The sequence below is a fragment of the Desmodus rotundus genome, chromosome 10 (genome assembly GCF_022682495.2).
Source record: "Desmodus rotundus isolate HL8 chromosome 10, HLdesRot8A.1, whole genome shotgun sequence".
Lineage (NCBI taxonomy): Eukaryota > Metazoa > Chordata > Mammalia > Chiroptera > Phyllostomidae > Desmodus > Desmodus rotundus.
This window is the reverse complement of record NC_071396.1, coordinates 24,385,392-24,399,777: the sequence shown is the minus strand read 5'-3', so window position 1 is coordinate 24,399,777 and position 14,386 is coordinate 24,385,392. Positions and strand designations below refer to the sequence as shown.

The 14,386-nt window shown below is 50.0% G+C and overlaps 1 protein-coding gene and 1 non-coding gene across 3 annotated transcripts in view; one reads left to right on the top strand and one right to left on the bottom strand.

Moving 5' to 3' along the window:
- Positions 1-12,627, bottom strand: part of CYFIP1 (cytoplasmic FMR1 interacting protein 1) — an 81,504-nt gene extending 68,877 nt beyond the window's left edge. For both annotated transcript variants that reach the window (XM_053913465.1, XM_053913464.1), the window contains exon 1: positions 12,482-12,627. The gene's annotated coding sequence lies outside the window, so the exon portion shown is untranslated. The remainder of the gene's footprint in view (positions 1-12,481) is intronic.
- LOC112306162 (U6 spliceosomal RNA) lies at positions 5,287-5,389 on the top strand. Its single transcript, XR_002974905.1, has one exon. It is a non-coding gene; the product is annotated as a U6 spliceosomal RNA (small nuclear RNA).
- Positions 12,628-14,386: the final 1,759 nt, after the last annotated feature.

The window sequence follows — 14,386 nt, the reverse complement described above, 5'->3', positions numbered from 1 at the left end:
ACAAGATGGGGCAAAAGTAGATTTACAGTTGTTCATATGGAAAATAATGCAATAATTAATAATAATACAAGAATAAACTGTGTTGCGTGCTCACAGCTGTAAACCTACGGCTGCCCCACCCTGTCTGTAAGATTCTGGCCAGTGGGTGGCAGCGGCAGACAGCGACTCTGCCTACAAACTGGAGGGGCCTGGGACCAGGCATTTGGCCTGGCCTGGCCGCCACTCCCACCTACTTAATTAAGTTCCTCCCCGCCCAGTTTTTTTCTTTTGTTTGTTGATCTCAGAGACAGAAACATTGATTTGTTGTTCTACGTATTGATGCATTCACTGGTGGGTTCTTGTATGTGCCCTGACCAGGGATTGAACCTGCAACCTTAGGTATCAGAACACTGTTGTAACAACTGAGCTACCTGGCCAGGTCTCCCTACTTAGTTTTAATTGTCTACATTCTTTTCCCCTGTGGTAATTAAAAATACCGTATTCTGCTGTGTATGATGCACACTTTTTAGCCCAAATTTTTAAAGGAAAAATAAGGTTGCACATTATACCTGGGTAGTACTAATTCCATACCTATATAAATAGTTTTAATTCTTTTATTAATGCTTAAGGATTAAAAGTATAACTCTAAAAAGCAGTACCGATATCCATAGGCAAAGTACTACCTTGGAAGACGATGATCGTTTTTGTTTCTAAATATAAGTAATTGAATTAAGAAATTAACAAGAAATATTTTTTTCCTGAAAGTGTGGGCCAAAAACCATGGGTACAGAGCAAAATACGGTACTCAGAAAGTGAGTTTTGCAAACAGGCAGTTTTCCAGGCTGCTACAAAGCTGACAAGGTGAGTTCTTCATTCAGAGAAACGTAACATACTGAGAGTGCGCTCTCCCACCAACACCCCCAGGGTCCCTGCAGAGCTGGGGTCCCAGCTGGCCGTGAACAAACAGGTTCCTGCAGAAAAGCACCCAGGAGGCTGAGCTCAGATGCCGACTCTCAGCCCTCACCCCGACTCTGGGGGGCCAGGGTGCTTTGGGTATCCCCCTCCAACACATACACTTGATTCTGAGGTAAGCGTCTCACCCCCACCCTTGGAAAAACTCAGCAATGGTCTCCAATCGTTGTGGAAGGCTCTCTCAAATCCTTTGAAATGATGGAAGAAAACACCCACCAACAGTATTTTTCCCAAAAAAGGACAAGGAATGAAGCCTCCCGACGGCTAACACCCGGCCCATGGCTGGAACCCACAACTCCGAAGGCCAGCGGAGGGGACTGAGGAACCCTAACGACACATGGAGTCCGAACTATATATGAACCACCGGTGGCTCAACTGTCCCCTCACCCCAAATCCAGGTACTGAAGCCCTAACCCCAGGACCCCGGACCGCGACTGTATAAGATGTGCTTCTACTGACGTGATTAGAGCGAAATGAGGCTGTTGGGTGGCCCGAATGCAAAACAGCAGGTGTCCTTCTAAAAGAGGCGTTAGGACAGAGAGACGGCGACATGGCGACACAGAGGCAGGCAGCCGTCTCATGCCAAGCAGAGCTGCCTCAGGAGAAGCCACTCCTGTGGCCGCCTTGACCTTGGACTTCAGCCTCCCCAACGGAGTGAAGACAAACTTCCGTTAAGTCACCCAGTTGGTGGTACTTTGTCACAAAAGCCCGACAAGACTAATACTCAAACCCTCTGGAAAGGTTTGGTCCTGGGAGGAAGGAATCAGGAGAGCCAGCAGCAGCACACCCCCCCCCCCCCCCCCCCCCCCCCGCCCAGCCCGACTACAGTTTACTGCTGGCTCCCCCGTGGTGCAGGCGGGGGATTCTCAGAGCTGCCCCCCACTACCTCGGTTCTGTCCTTTTCAAATACTAATAATATGTCATCGATGGTGCAGGCTTTACAATTACCCAACGTGCTCAGACACTGTCTATACTTACAAACCATTCACTGGCTGGGGCTCCGGCTCAAAGTGGCATGAAGGATAGTGAGTACCTGGAACGACTGGGATGGAAATGTGCTCAAAAAATTTTTTAAAAACCAAAAACAGATAAAAGAAGAAAGGAGAGATGGTGAAAAGTAGGTATAGTTTATTTAAACTTTCCAAGCAGCCTGAACTACTTGGAAGCATTAACTTGGGCATGAGGATGGGGAAGGGGGTGTGTGGGGGGGGCAGTGCTCCCTGGTACCCCTTCCTGTTAGCTGCTCAGGCACAAGGCTGAGAAGCACCAGGAGGGGGCTGCAATCCACAGGGAGCCCACCAGCTCCAAAGCTTGGGGAGCCTGCAGGGGCGGGAAGATGACCTGGACAGGTCAGGGCTGCGCCTGGCCAGCTGAGAGACCTGGGCCAGGTGACTTGGCCTTCAGGCACACATGTCCCCTCCTGTGGCTGAGGGGTGATGATAACGGGACCTCCTGGAGAACCGGTAAGCTCCCCGATCACTACGTGAAAGCGCCACGCTCCTGAGGTCCTGGGTTCTGAGGCAACTGAAATGCCCCATCGAGACTCACTTTGCAGGACCACCCCGACCTGCGTACAAAGGAGGGATTCACAGAGCACCTGGGCCTCTCACACCGAGTCTGCAGACAGGGCGGACACCCGACTGCGTCTTCACGACACATCTCCAGAGGCCCCCAGAGCCTGGAGCGTGGCCACCTGCACCGGGTCTATGGCTGAGTCACAGACCCCGGGGCCTGATATCTTCCTGCCCCCCCCCCCCCCCAGACCCTGAGACAGAGGCAGGGCAGCCGACAGCTCCAGAAGCTTCCTCCGAGCCCGCCCAGAGTCACCACCTCTGCCGTATGCCCGCGACCTGTGACTGCAACAGAGTGAGCCACTGCAAACATGGTACAGGGTCACACAGGGCAGGCAGTCACATCTCCCCGTGGCATCCACCCCGGACCTCGGCCATCTCAGGCGACCCCCAGTGGGCCCTCCCCGCTGGCACGTGTGTGGCCGTTTGCGGATGCCGAGGGGCTCACATCTTCTCACAGGCATGTGTGACAGCGACTCGTGGGGCAGTGTGGGATCCCCGTTCCTGGTGGGGGGAAGGGGGCAGTGTGGACCCACCCCGGGCTGAGCTGGTAGCTTCGGAGGGCAGACTTACACAGCAGTGCACACTCCGCCAGTCTTTATAGGAGGAGGCAGTTATCAAAAATGCGAATTATTAAAAACAGAGTGAAGCCCTGGCGTGGTGGCTCAGTTACTTAAGCATTGTCCCGTGCGCCAGAAGGTTGCGGGTTCTATCCCCGTTGGGGCGCGTACGGCAGGAAGCGATCAATGTCTCTCCCTCCCTTCCTCTCTCTCTAAAAATAGGTGAACATGCCCGCAGGTGAGGATTTTTTCAAAAGTACAACATAAACATTGCCCCCCATGGTGGTTAATTTTATGTGTCAACTTGGCTATGCCAAGGCATGTCCAGTTATTGGTCAAAGACCAGCCTAGATGTTGCTGTGAAAGTACTTTTTGGATGTGATTAACATTTAAGTCAGCAGACTTAAAAAAAAACAAAAAAAACACCCTTCTTAATGTGGGTGGGCCTCATCTAATCAGTCGAAGGCCTTGGAGAAAACAGACTGAGGGTCTTACAAAGAGGGGGCAATTCTGCCTCCAGATGCCTTTGGGTCCCAGTTGCATATTCCTTGGACCCTGGCCAAGTGGCTCAGTGGGTTGGAGCCCAGCCCCATACACCAAAAGGTTGCAGATTCAATTCCTGGTCAGGGCACATACCTAGGTTGCAGGTTCAATCCAATGGGAGCATACCAATAAATGTCTCTCTCCCGCATCAATGATTTTTTTCTCTTCCTCTCTCCCTTCCTCTCAAAAATCAATAAACATATTCTTTTAATTTAAAAAAAAAAAAAAAACTTCCTTGGGTTTCCAGCCAGCCTACTCTGAATGCAGACTTGCCAGACGCCAAAGTCGCATAAACCAATTCCCTAAAATAAATCTATCTATAATATATACACACGCGCACACACATATATATGTATATAAGTATATATATATCTATACTCAACATACACACATCCCATGGGTTGTTTCTCTGCAGAATCCTGACTAATACACACCCAACCCCCACCCTAGCAAAGGAAAAAACACAAGCTGTGAGTGTAAAACCTTACCAGCGAGGTCTCCAGAGCCCAAACAAGGTGAACTCCAGTCTGTGGAATCACCGTGCCCGGGCACTGAGTCTGCTTTATTTCACCCCCTTAGTTACAGGTGTGCCTCCTTTTATGGCACCTCGCTTGACGGTACATCATAGAATCACACTTCCTTTACAAATTAGAAGTCTGTGGCAACCCTACACCTGGCAATTATTTTTCCAACAGCATTTGTTCATTTCATGTCTCTGTCACATTGTGGTAATTCTCACAATATTTCAAATGTTTTTTAATTTACTGATTTTTTTTTACAGAAAGAGAGAGAGACATCGATTTGTTGTTCCACTTCTCTATGCATTCATTGGTTGACTCCTGTATGTGCCCTGACGGGGGATCGAACCCACAACCTTGGCATATGGGAACAATGCTGCAACCAACTGAGCTACCCAGTCAGAGCTCAAACTTTTCTTTGTATTTTTTAAGATTTTATTTATTTGTTTTTAGACAGAGGGGAAGGGAGGGAGAAAGAGAGGAAGAGAAACATCAATGTGTGGTTGCCTCTCACATGCGCCCCCTACTGGGGACCCAACTCGCAACCCAGGCATGTGCCCTGACTGGGAATCGAACCAGTGACCCTTTGGGTCATAGGCTGGTTGCTGCTCAGTCCACTGAGCCACACCAGCCAGGGTTCAAACTTTTAAATAATTATATTTGGTATGGTGACCTATGATCAGCGAATTTCATGTTAGCACTGTAACTGTTTAGGATCGCCACAAAGCGTGTCTATATAAGATGGCAAACTTAATTGATAAACGATGTTTGTGTTCTGCCTGTTCCAGTGACCAGCCTTTCCCTCTCTCTTCCCAAAAACACAACAATAATGAAACTAGGGCAACTTACAATCCTCCACTGGGCCTGGCAGGTGTGGCTCAGTGGACTGAAGGTCAGCCTACAGATCAAGAAGGTGCTTGTTCGATTCCCTGTCAGGGCACATGCCTGAGTTGCAGGCCAGGTCCCCAGTAGGGGGCTCGTGAGAGGCAACCACACATTGACGTTTCTCTTCCTCTCTTTCTCCCTTTCTTCCCCTGTCTCTAAAAAATAAATAATAAAATAAAATCTTAAAAGGAAAAAAAGCCAGCACTCACTTACCATTCCAAAAATCCTTAAGCCCGTAAGAATTATGCTAAATGGTGCTTGCTTCAGCAGCAAACGTACTAAAATTGGAACCACCCAGAGAAGATTAGCAAGGACCCTGAGCGAGAATGACATGCAAATTAAATTCATGAAGCCTATTTTTTTTTGGGGGGGGGGTATTTATTTTTAGACAGAGGGGAAGGGAGGGAGAAACCAGGGAGAGAAACATCAGTGAGTAGTTGCCTCTCGCACGCCCCCTACTGGGGACCTGGCCTGCAACCTAGGCATGTGCTCTGACTGGGAATCAAACCAGTGACCTTTTGGTTCACAGGCCAGCACCCAATCCACGGAGCCACACCAGCCAGGGCTTCAAGCGTTTTTTTTTTTCTTTTTCTTTTTAACTATGCTAACTGTACTCCGCCTGCACCCTGTAAACGAACATCAAAGCCAGATGGCAGCTCATCTGTTTGCAACATGGTTTAATAAATATTTTAAGCTCACTGTTGAGACCTACCACTCAGGAAAATATTCTTTTCAAAGTATTACTTGTCATTGATAAAGCACGTTGTCCCCCCAAGAACTCCGATGAAGATGTTAACACTAAGAGATTAATAATGTTTTTGTGCCGCTACTACAGCATCTACTCCGCAGCCCAGGGATCAAGGAGTAGTTTTGACTTTCAAGTCTTGTTATGGAAGAAATACATTTTGTAAGGCTGTAGCTGCCATCAATAGTGGTTCCTCTGATGGATCTGAGCAAAGTGAATTGAGAACCTTCTGGAAAGAAGTCACCATTCTAGTGCATGTGCCCTGACCGCTGTGACTCAGTGGGCTGGGCATCATCCTGCAAAGTGAAAAGTCACCAGTTCAATTTCCAGTCAGGGCACACATCTGGGTTTCGGGTTCGGTTCCCAGTCGGGGCTCGTGCAAGAGGCAACCAATCGATGTTTCTCTCTCACGTCGACGTTTCTGTCCCTCTTTTTATCCCTTCCTCCCCCTTTCTCTAGAAATAAATAAAATCTTAAAAAAACAAAAACATGCATATTTCATAGGAAGTGGCCAAAATATCAACATCAACAGGCGTTTGGAAGAGTGGATTCCAGCTCTCGTGGAGGACTTTGAGGGGTGGAGGACTTCCAGGGAGAAAGTAGCCGCAGCTGTGGCAGAAACAGGGCGAGAGTGAGAACTGGAAGTGGAGCCTGAAGATGCCAGTGGGTTGCTGCAACCTCATGGTAATTAACGAATGAGGAGCAGAAGCTTCTGGATGAGCAAAGAGACCCCTTGGTTGAGATGGAATCTACTCTTGATGACTGCACTGTGAAAATTAATGACATGACAGCACAAGATTTAGAACATTACCTAATCTTAGTTGAAATAGCAGTGGCAGGGGCTGAAGGGACTGACTCCTATTTTGACAGTTCTACGGTGGGTAAAATGCTACCAAACAGCATAACATGCTACACAGAAATCACTTGTGGGCCCCGACCGGGTAGCTCAGTTGGTTAGAGCATCGACCCCAGGCACCAAGGTTGCAGGTTCGACCCTGGTCAGGGCACTTACAAAAATCAACCAATGAATGCATCAAGTGGAATGATGAATCAGTGTTTCTCTCTCTCTCTCTCCGTCTCTCAAATCAATAAAAATGTAAAGAAGTAAATAAAATCATGTGTGAAAGAAAGAGTCAATCTATGTGGTAAAATTCATGGTTATCTTACTTTAAGAAATCTCCACAGCCACCCCGATGAAGTCAGCGACCATCAACACTGAGGCAAGACCCTTCACCAGCAAAAAATTTACGACTCACATTTTTTTTAGCAAAAATGTATCTTTCTTTTTAAAATATTTTTTAAATTTATTTACTTGCTTAGAGAGAAGGGAAAGGAGGGAGAAAGGGGGAAACATCAACGTGCAGTTGTATCTCATGAGCCCCCTACTGGGGACCTGGCCTGCAACCCAGGCACGTGCCCTGACTGGGAATCGAACTGGCGACACTTTCATTCGCAGGCTGGCGCTCAATCCACCAGGCCACACCAGCTGGGGCAAAACAAGTGTATCTTTCAATCACAGTTAATACATTTTTAAAGATATAATGCTGTTGCATACTTAATAGACTACAGCACAGGCAGCAAACACGGGGGGGGGGGCAGGCCGAATCTGGCCCGGCACCTCGTTTCTACCCCGTGGCAGCGCTGAGCTCCCACTTCACTGTTAAGGAGTAGGTACATTTATACAGCCCTAAAATTACATCTGGCCCTTTGAAGGCAACTACAAGGCTGATGTGGCCCCTGGTGACAATGAGTTTGACACCCCTGGACTACAGTATAAACCTAACTTTATATGAACTGAGAAGCCCAACATTCTAGTGACTCCCTTTATTTTCAGTATTGCGATGGACTGGAACTAAATACAGTACCTCTGAGCTGTACCTACATTCAATGATCTCTGAGGACAGCTGATTCCAACAGATCAAGAGTCCATACCAGTACCAGGGATCATATGTGCCCGACTGGGGATCGAACCCGCAACCGAATGTCCTGACCGAGAATCCAACCCTCAACCTGTTGGTTACCAAATGATGCTTCAACCAACTGAACCACACGGGCCAGGGCAGTACAGAAGGTTTTACCTTCCCATTGGATAACCTGAGATCCCATGGCGCTGTGTGGGTCAGCCCCCCGCCTGCCTTCTGGCCCTAGGCTCTCTCTCCACTGGCTCCCGCACAACTGCTGTTCCCAGGTCCCCTGGCAGCCAAAGTTTCACTGGATACAAGATAGGAGACCAGGGCTGGGGCTGGTGTGGCTCGCTGGGAGCATCATCTGGTAAACCAAAAGGCTGCAGGTTCGATTCCCAGTCAGGGCACATATAAGAATCAACCAATGCATAAATGAGTGGAACAATAAAAAATCATCCTCTCAAATCAACAACAACAAAAAGAAATTAATGTGAACAATAATTTTTTTTTAATTTAAAGAGACATTAAGTAAATTAGTAATGAGCTGTAACAGGAGTTAAGAATGGGGATGATCAATGTGTACTTGCCTCTCACACGCCCCCTACTGGGGACCTGGTCCGCAACCCAGGCATGTGCCCTGACTGGGAATCAAACCTGCGAGCCTCTGGTTCACACACTGGCACTCAACCCACCGAGCCCCACCAGCCAAGGTAACAATCTAATAGGTACTTTTTCCACGTCAGGGAAGAAGGAAACAGGCCACAGCAGGCCAAGCCACGTGCCTGCCTGCGCTCTGGTGGTCATGTCAGCAGCAGACATGCCGACAGTCACGTGCTGAAGCCTCTCTTTCCTCCCATGGGCAAGCTGGGATGGAACTGACCTCTCTAGGAGCTGGTGCCCGTGAAAAAAGATCAAAAGCCAGGACACAGACAGTCACGCAGTGAGAAGGGCAGAGGGGCCACTAGCCCAGCTGGGGAGCCAGCAGCCGGGTGCTCCTGGCGTGGGACCTGAGCAACACGGTGCCTTTGAAGAATCAGAGGCCAGTGAACAGTGAGCACGTGAGGGGCAGGCCCCAGGGTGTCACGCTATGAGTCTAACGGCTTCTTTCTCATTTGTAACCTCAAGTGTGCAGGTCAGGTAGTTGGATTCAAAGTTTTGGGTCTGCTGCATACCAGGCGTGTAAACGTGGACATGCACTTCATCTCTCTGTCAGTCTCCTCATCCTGAGTGGGAATGACCACTGTACCTGCCTTTGAGGGCTGGGAGAATAACTCGTATGGAAAGTACTTAGGACTTAGCAAGCTGCAGCCCACCTCCTGTTTCTGTAAATAAAGTTTTTTAAAAGACCACCCTGGCTGGAGTGGCTCAGTGGATTGAGTGCTGAACCAAAAAGTAGCTGGTTCGATTCCCAGTCAGGGCACATGCCTGGGTTACTGGCCAGGTCCCAGTAGGGGGCGCACAAGAGGCAACCACACAGTGATGTTTCTCTGCCTGTCTTGCTCCCTCCCTTCCTCTCTCTCTAAAAATAAATACATGAAATATTTAAAAAATACTTTTTATATATTCTTAGAAAAAGGGGAAGGGAAGGAGAAAGAGAGGGAGAGAAACATCGATTAGTTGCCTCTCGGGGCGACCTTTGGTTTTGCAGGACAACTCCCAACCAATTGAACGACACAAATGAGGGCAATAAAATTTTGTTTTAATTCATTTTTTTTAATTTGCTGACTTGAGAGATAGAGAGAAAATCATCGATTTGTTGTTCCACTCACTGATGCATTCATTGGTTGATTCTTGTACGTGCCCTGACCTGGGACAGAACCTGCAACACTGGCGCATTGGGGACAAGGCTCTAAGCAACAGAGCTACCAGCCTGGGCTATAAATGAAGTTCCATTAGGACAAGGCCACATCTACATTACACACTGTCTATCTGTTTGACGCAACAAGTAGTGGTGACGGAAACCACATGGTCCACAAAGCCCATATTCACTATCTGGACCTTCACCGGAAAAGTAACCCTGGCTTAAAACACGGCTGGTATGGCTCAGTGGATTGAGCACCAGCTTGTGAACCAAAGGGTCGCTGGTTCGATTCCCAGTCAGGGCACATGCCTGGGTTGCAGGCCAGGTTCCCCAGTAGGAGGTGCACAAGAGGCAACCACATATTGATGTTTCTCTCCCTCTCTCCTTCCCCTCCCCTCTGTCTAAAAGGAAATGAATAAAATATTTTTTTAAACAAGGAGTAAAAGAACTACTCAAGAAATGTTAGCTATTATTTAAACCCAAATTCCCTTCCAGAATGATAAACCTAAACCTGAGTGTCGCACAAAGGTATCTAGATACAAGCACTGAAACAATGTCAATTAACAGGAGGCTGATTAATAAATTATGGCACATCTATTCTATGGAATACTATCCTCGTACAGCCATTTAAAAAAATGAAAGGGGGGGGAATGAAAAAAGGATAAGGGAAGGCTGAGTGTATATATTATATATGCCAACACGTAGAAATGCCCTGGCCAGTGTGGCTCATTTGGTTGGACCATCATCCCATAACTGAAAGGTTGCAGGTTCGATTCCCAGTCAGGGCACTTATGGGAGACAAGCAATTGATGCTTCTCTCTCTGGCATAGATGTTTCTCTCTCCCTCCCTCTCTCTCTAAAAGCAAGGAAAAAATTTCCTCAGGTGAGGATGAAAAAATTTCCTCAGGTGAGGATAAGAAAATTTTAAAAATAGAATCTCCAAGATCTTTAAGTGAGCCACGATGAACAAGTGAAAGTTATAATATATGCAATATAATCTCATTATGTTACCAAAATAACACAAAAAAACAAAACTACATGTTTGCCCAGAAAAGGCATGGCTGAAGTACCACCAAAGTCCTGAGGGAATTTTGCTTCTGGTGTAAGTAGTTCTGAACTGTTTAAACTTTTTTTCGTCGATGTGCCAGAGAAACATGGGTTGGTTGCCTCTCGTGCGCCCCCTACTGGAGACTGGCCCACAACCCAGGCATGTGCCCTGACTGGGTATGGACTGGCCAACTTTTGATTCGCAGGCTGGTGCTCAATCCATTGAGCCATACCTGCCAGGGACATAGTGTTTTAATTTTTAAGTGAGTTGGAGTTCTGTAATTATTTTCATGACTTAAAAATATTTGAATCTTTTTGGTTGTATCCAAGAGGTACACTTTTCAAACTTTTATGTCTGTCCATTCCGGGCAAAACGGAATATGGATGAGACTTAAATGCACGATGCTAAGTGAACTAAGCCAGACTCCACACCATATAGGGCATTCGTGGGGGGGGGGGGAGCAAAACCGTAGGAATGGGGGCAAGCTCCGTGGTTGCCAGGGGTTAAAAATGGGCTGGCTGGTGTGGCTCAGTGGATTGAGCACCGACCTGAGAACCAAAGGTTCGATTCCCAGTCAGGGCACATGCCTGGGTTGTGGGCCAGGTTCCCAGTTGGGGGCACGTGAGAGGCAACCACACATTCATGTTTCTCTCCCTCTCTTTCTCCCTCCCTTCCCCTCTCTAAAAAACAGTGGGGGAGGTGATGCCCCCAAAGGGGGGAGCAGGAAGGAATTTTAGGGGTAATGCAACTGTTCTTTTTCTTGATTGTTAGGCCAAAGGCAGACTATGCATTTGTCAAAACTCACTGAACTGTACACGAAAAAGTGACTTTTACTACATGTAAGTTTAAAAGTAAATTCCAGTAAACACACATACGAACACAAAGAGCTTCATTTTCTTTGAGCGATTTATCAGCTCGCCAACAGTCATATGAACTCAGGAAATGTTTTCCACCGCAATTCCCCGTTCGTCTCAGGCCCGGAGCTGAAGCCCCGGGGGGCAAGGGAGCGGTGGGAAAACCAACAGCACCATCCTTCCTCCTGAACTCCTGGCGAAGGCAGCCCTGCGGGGGCCACGTTGATGGAAAGGCCCTTCTTCCCCTCTGCTCTGCACAGGAACAGCCACTGACCGCCTGCAGGCGCGGGGCCCGCCGCCCGGGCCCCTCAGCAGGTTGGGCACGGACCCGGCCGCGTCGCAGGAACCTGGACACGACCGTCTGGCGTTGCCGACTCGTTGCCAAGAACAGCGATCTGAGCTCGGGTCCCGGGAATCGCTGCGGCTCCAATCACGGATCAGTTTAAGGAGTCGTGTTAGAAAATGGGCAAGACACTCCACCGGGCTCGCGAAGCTGCGGCGAGACGCTGTCCCGGGGCCCTGGGACCCTGTCCTCCCGGAAGGGAAACCCTGCTAAGGCTGCATCGCTCCCAGATGGAGGGATCTCGTGGTTCAAGGTGGAAGAAGCCACCGCGGTTCGTGCCGTTTGGACAACGCGGGAGGAGGCCACGGCCCCGGCGCCGCTCTGCCTGCGACACGCTCCCAAAGCCCGTTTCCCCGTCGCTCTTCCACCCTTTCTCTCTCACCCTGCGCTGCAAGCCTGGCGCTCGCACCCGGGCTCACCCCGAATCCCGCAGAGCTGTGGGGGCGGCGTGCGCCCCAACCACCGCGCTCAACAAAGCTCGGTTTCGCTGGGCCGGACCCTCCCTCTTCCCCCCGAGAGCGGCTCGTCGCACGAGGTCGGTGCAAGCTTTCTGCTCACTTTCCAACAATAACTGCGACACGCGGGTGACCCCCTCACCGCTGGAGCTGCGCCGCGTGCGGGCGCCGGGCGGGTCCCCGAGGCCGTGGGAGGCCGCGCCGCCGGAGGCCAAGTCCTGGCCACTCGCGGGTCCCCGGTCCCGGTTCGGAGGACGGCCTGGACCCCGCGGGGCCGCGGGGCGGGGCGGCAGCGGTTCTCACCTGGGTCCTCGGCGGCGGCGGCGGCTCGGGGGTCCCGCGCGGGTCCTGGGAGTTTCCTGCCGGAGTGAGTCACTCGGGCGGGCCGGGAATGCGCCAGGAAACACCCGGCCTCCGCCCCTTCCTCCCGGGGCGGGGGCTCTCCCGGCTCGGCCCCTTCCTCCCCGCGCTCCTCCCTCCCGGCTCCGCCGCGCCCTCCGCTGCTGCCTGGAAGGGGCGCGGGAGTGGCGCCGGCCGCGCTCCACCGCGACTGTCCGGGGTGCTCCCGGGGGAGAAGTGCGCGAGGACCTCCTACAGGTCTGAGCCACCGAGGCTTGGCGCGGGGGCGCGGGGCTCCGCACCCCGGCCCGGGGCTCCATGCGGTCAGGGCGATGCATAGGTGGCAAGAGCTGCTTTCAGAAGGGTCTCGGCGGGGGGCGATCGGGAACCCCGAGAGCGCGCACAGCTGCGCTCTTCCACCGGAGCGCGGCCGGCGGCCGGTACCTGGGCGACGCGTCCCTGCCGCCAGAGCCCCGCTGGGAGAAAGTGACTCGGACGGATCCCTGCAGCGATCACGTGTGTGAAGACCCATTTCCCTCCCCCCCCCCCCCCCCCCCCCCCGCTCCGAGCCGGAGCAAACGCCTGCCCAGGCTTGTGGAAGTGGCTGAGAGAAGAAAGCCTGACTGGAACTAGACCCAGAAAACTCTGAGAGTCCGGGGAAGCAGCACAGCACACGGAAACGCTGAATAAGGGGGGAGCGTGTCACATTCCCGCTCATGGGAGAAACTGCGCCACACTGGCCTCCCACTCCGCCTTCACCCCCTGTTTCGCGGCGCTCCTGGAGACAGGGATGTGGGCGGTCGGTGGGAATTCTAACCAGAGCGGTTTGATTACCCCTGGAAGTCCCCTGGACTTTACAAAGTTACAGCAAATGGGTGCTGATTAGTTAGCTGTCTCAATTCGGAGAACACCTTTTCCCTCACACTCCCACACGGCGTGGGCTTTGAGTGACTTTCTGGTCGCCAGCCCACACATTTTCAATCAGCAAATTACTGCTTGTTTCTGCCGGGAGCTGAGTGGCAAAGTTACATTCCAAAGGTCTCATTTGTCTGTTTGTATGTTTGTTTGCTTGTTTTACGTTGTAGGTGAAGCGATAGAATACACAGTCAAGGTATATTGAGGTAATTTTAAGATACTGTAATCCCTAGAGCCATTAATACAAAAAATAAGAGGCGTAACAAAATCCAAGAGAAGAAAGAAAATGGAATGTTAATATATACTCAATCTGCCTTGGACGGTGTTGCTCAGTGGGTTGAGTGCCGGCCTAAGAAGCAAAGGGTCGGTGGTTTGATTCCCAGTCAGGGCACATGCCCAGTTAGGTCCCCGGTAGGGGGCGCTGGAGAGGGAACTACACATTGATGTTTCTCTGTCTTTCTGCCTCCCTTCTCCTCGCTCTAAAAGTAAAATCTTTAAAGAAATAGAAGAGCTCTGTAGCTCAGTGGATTGAGTGCTGGCTAAGAAGCAAAGAGTTGTGGGTTGTATTCCGAGTCAGGGCACATGCCTGTGTTGCGGGCCAGGTTCCCAGTAGGGGGCGCGTGAGAGGCAACCACACATTGATGTTCCCCTCTTTCTCCTTCCCTTCCCCTCTCTCAATAAATAAAATCTTTTTTAAAAAAAATAAAAGGAGATAGATTATATTCTTTAATAAAAAGTTAGAAAAGCAAAAATTAAATCCAAGGAAAGCAGAAGTGAAGAAACAAACTGTAAAACAAATGACCAAACAAGAAAATCCCAAAAAGCTGACTAAAAAAACAAAAAAAGAAATGGAAATATGAATAGTTCCCTAGTTCCATAGTGGCAGAAGAAAAACAAATGAATTTGTAATTTAAAACCTTCTCACAAAGGAAATCTCAAGTTCTATAGCTTCCC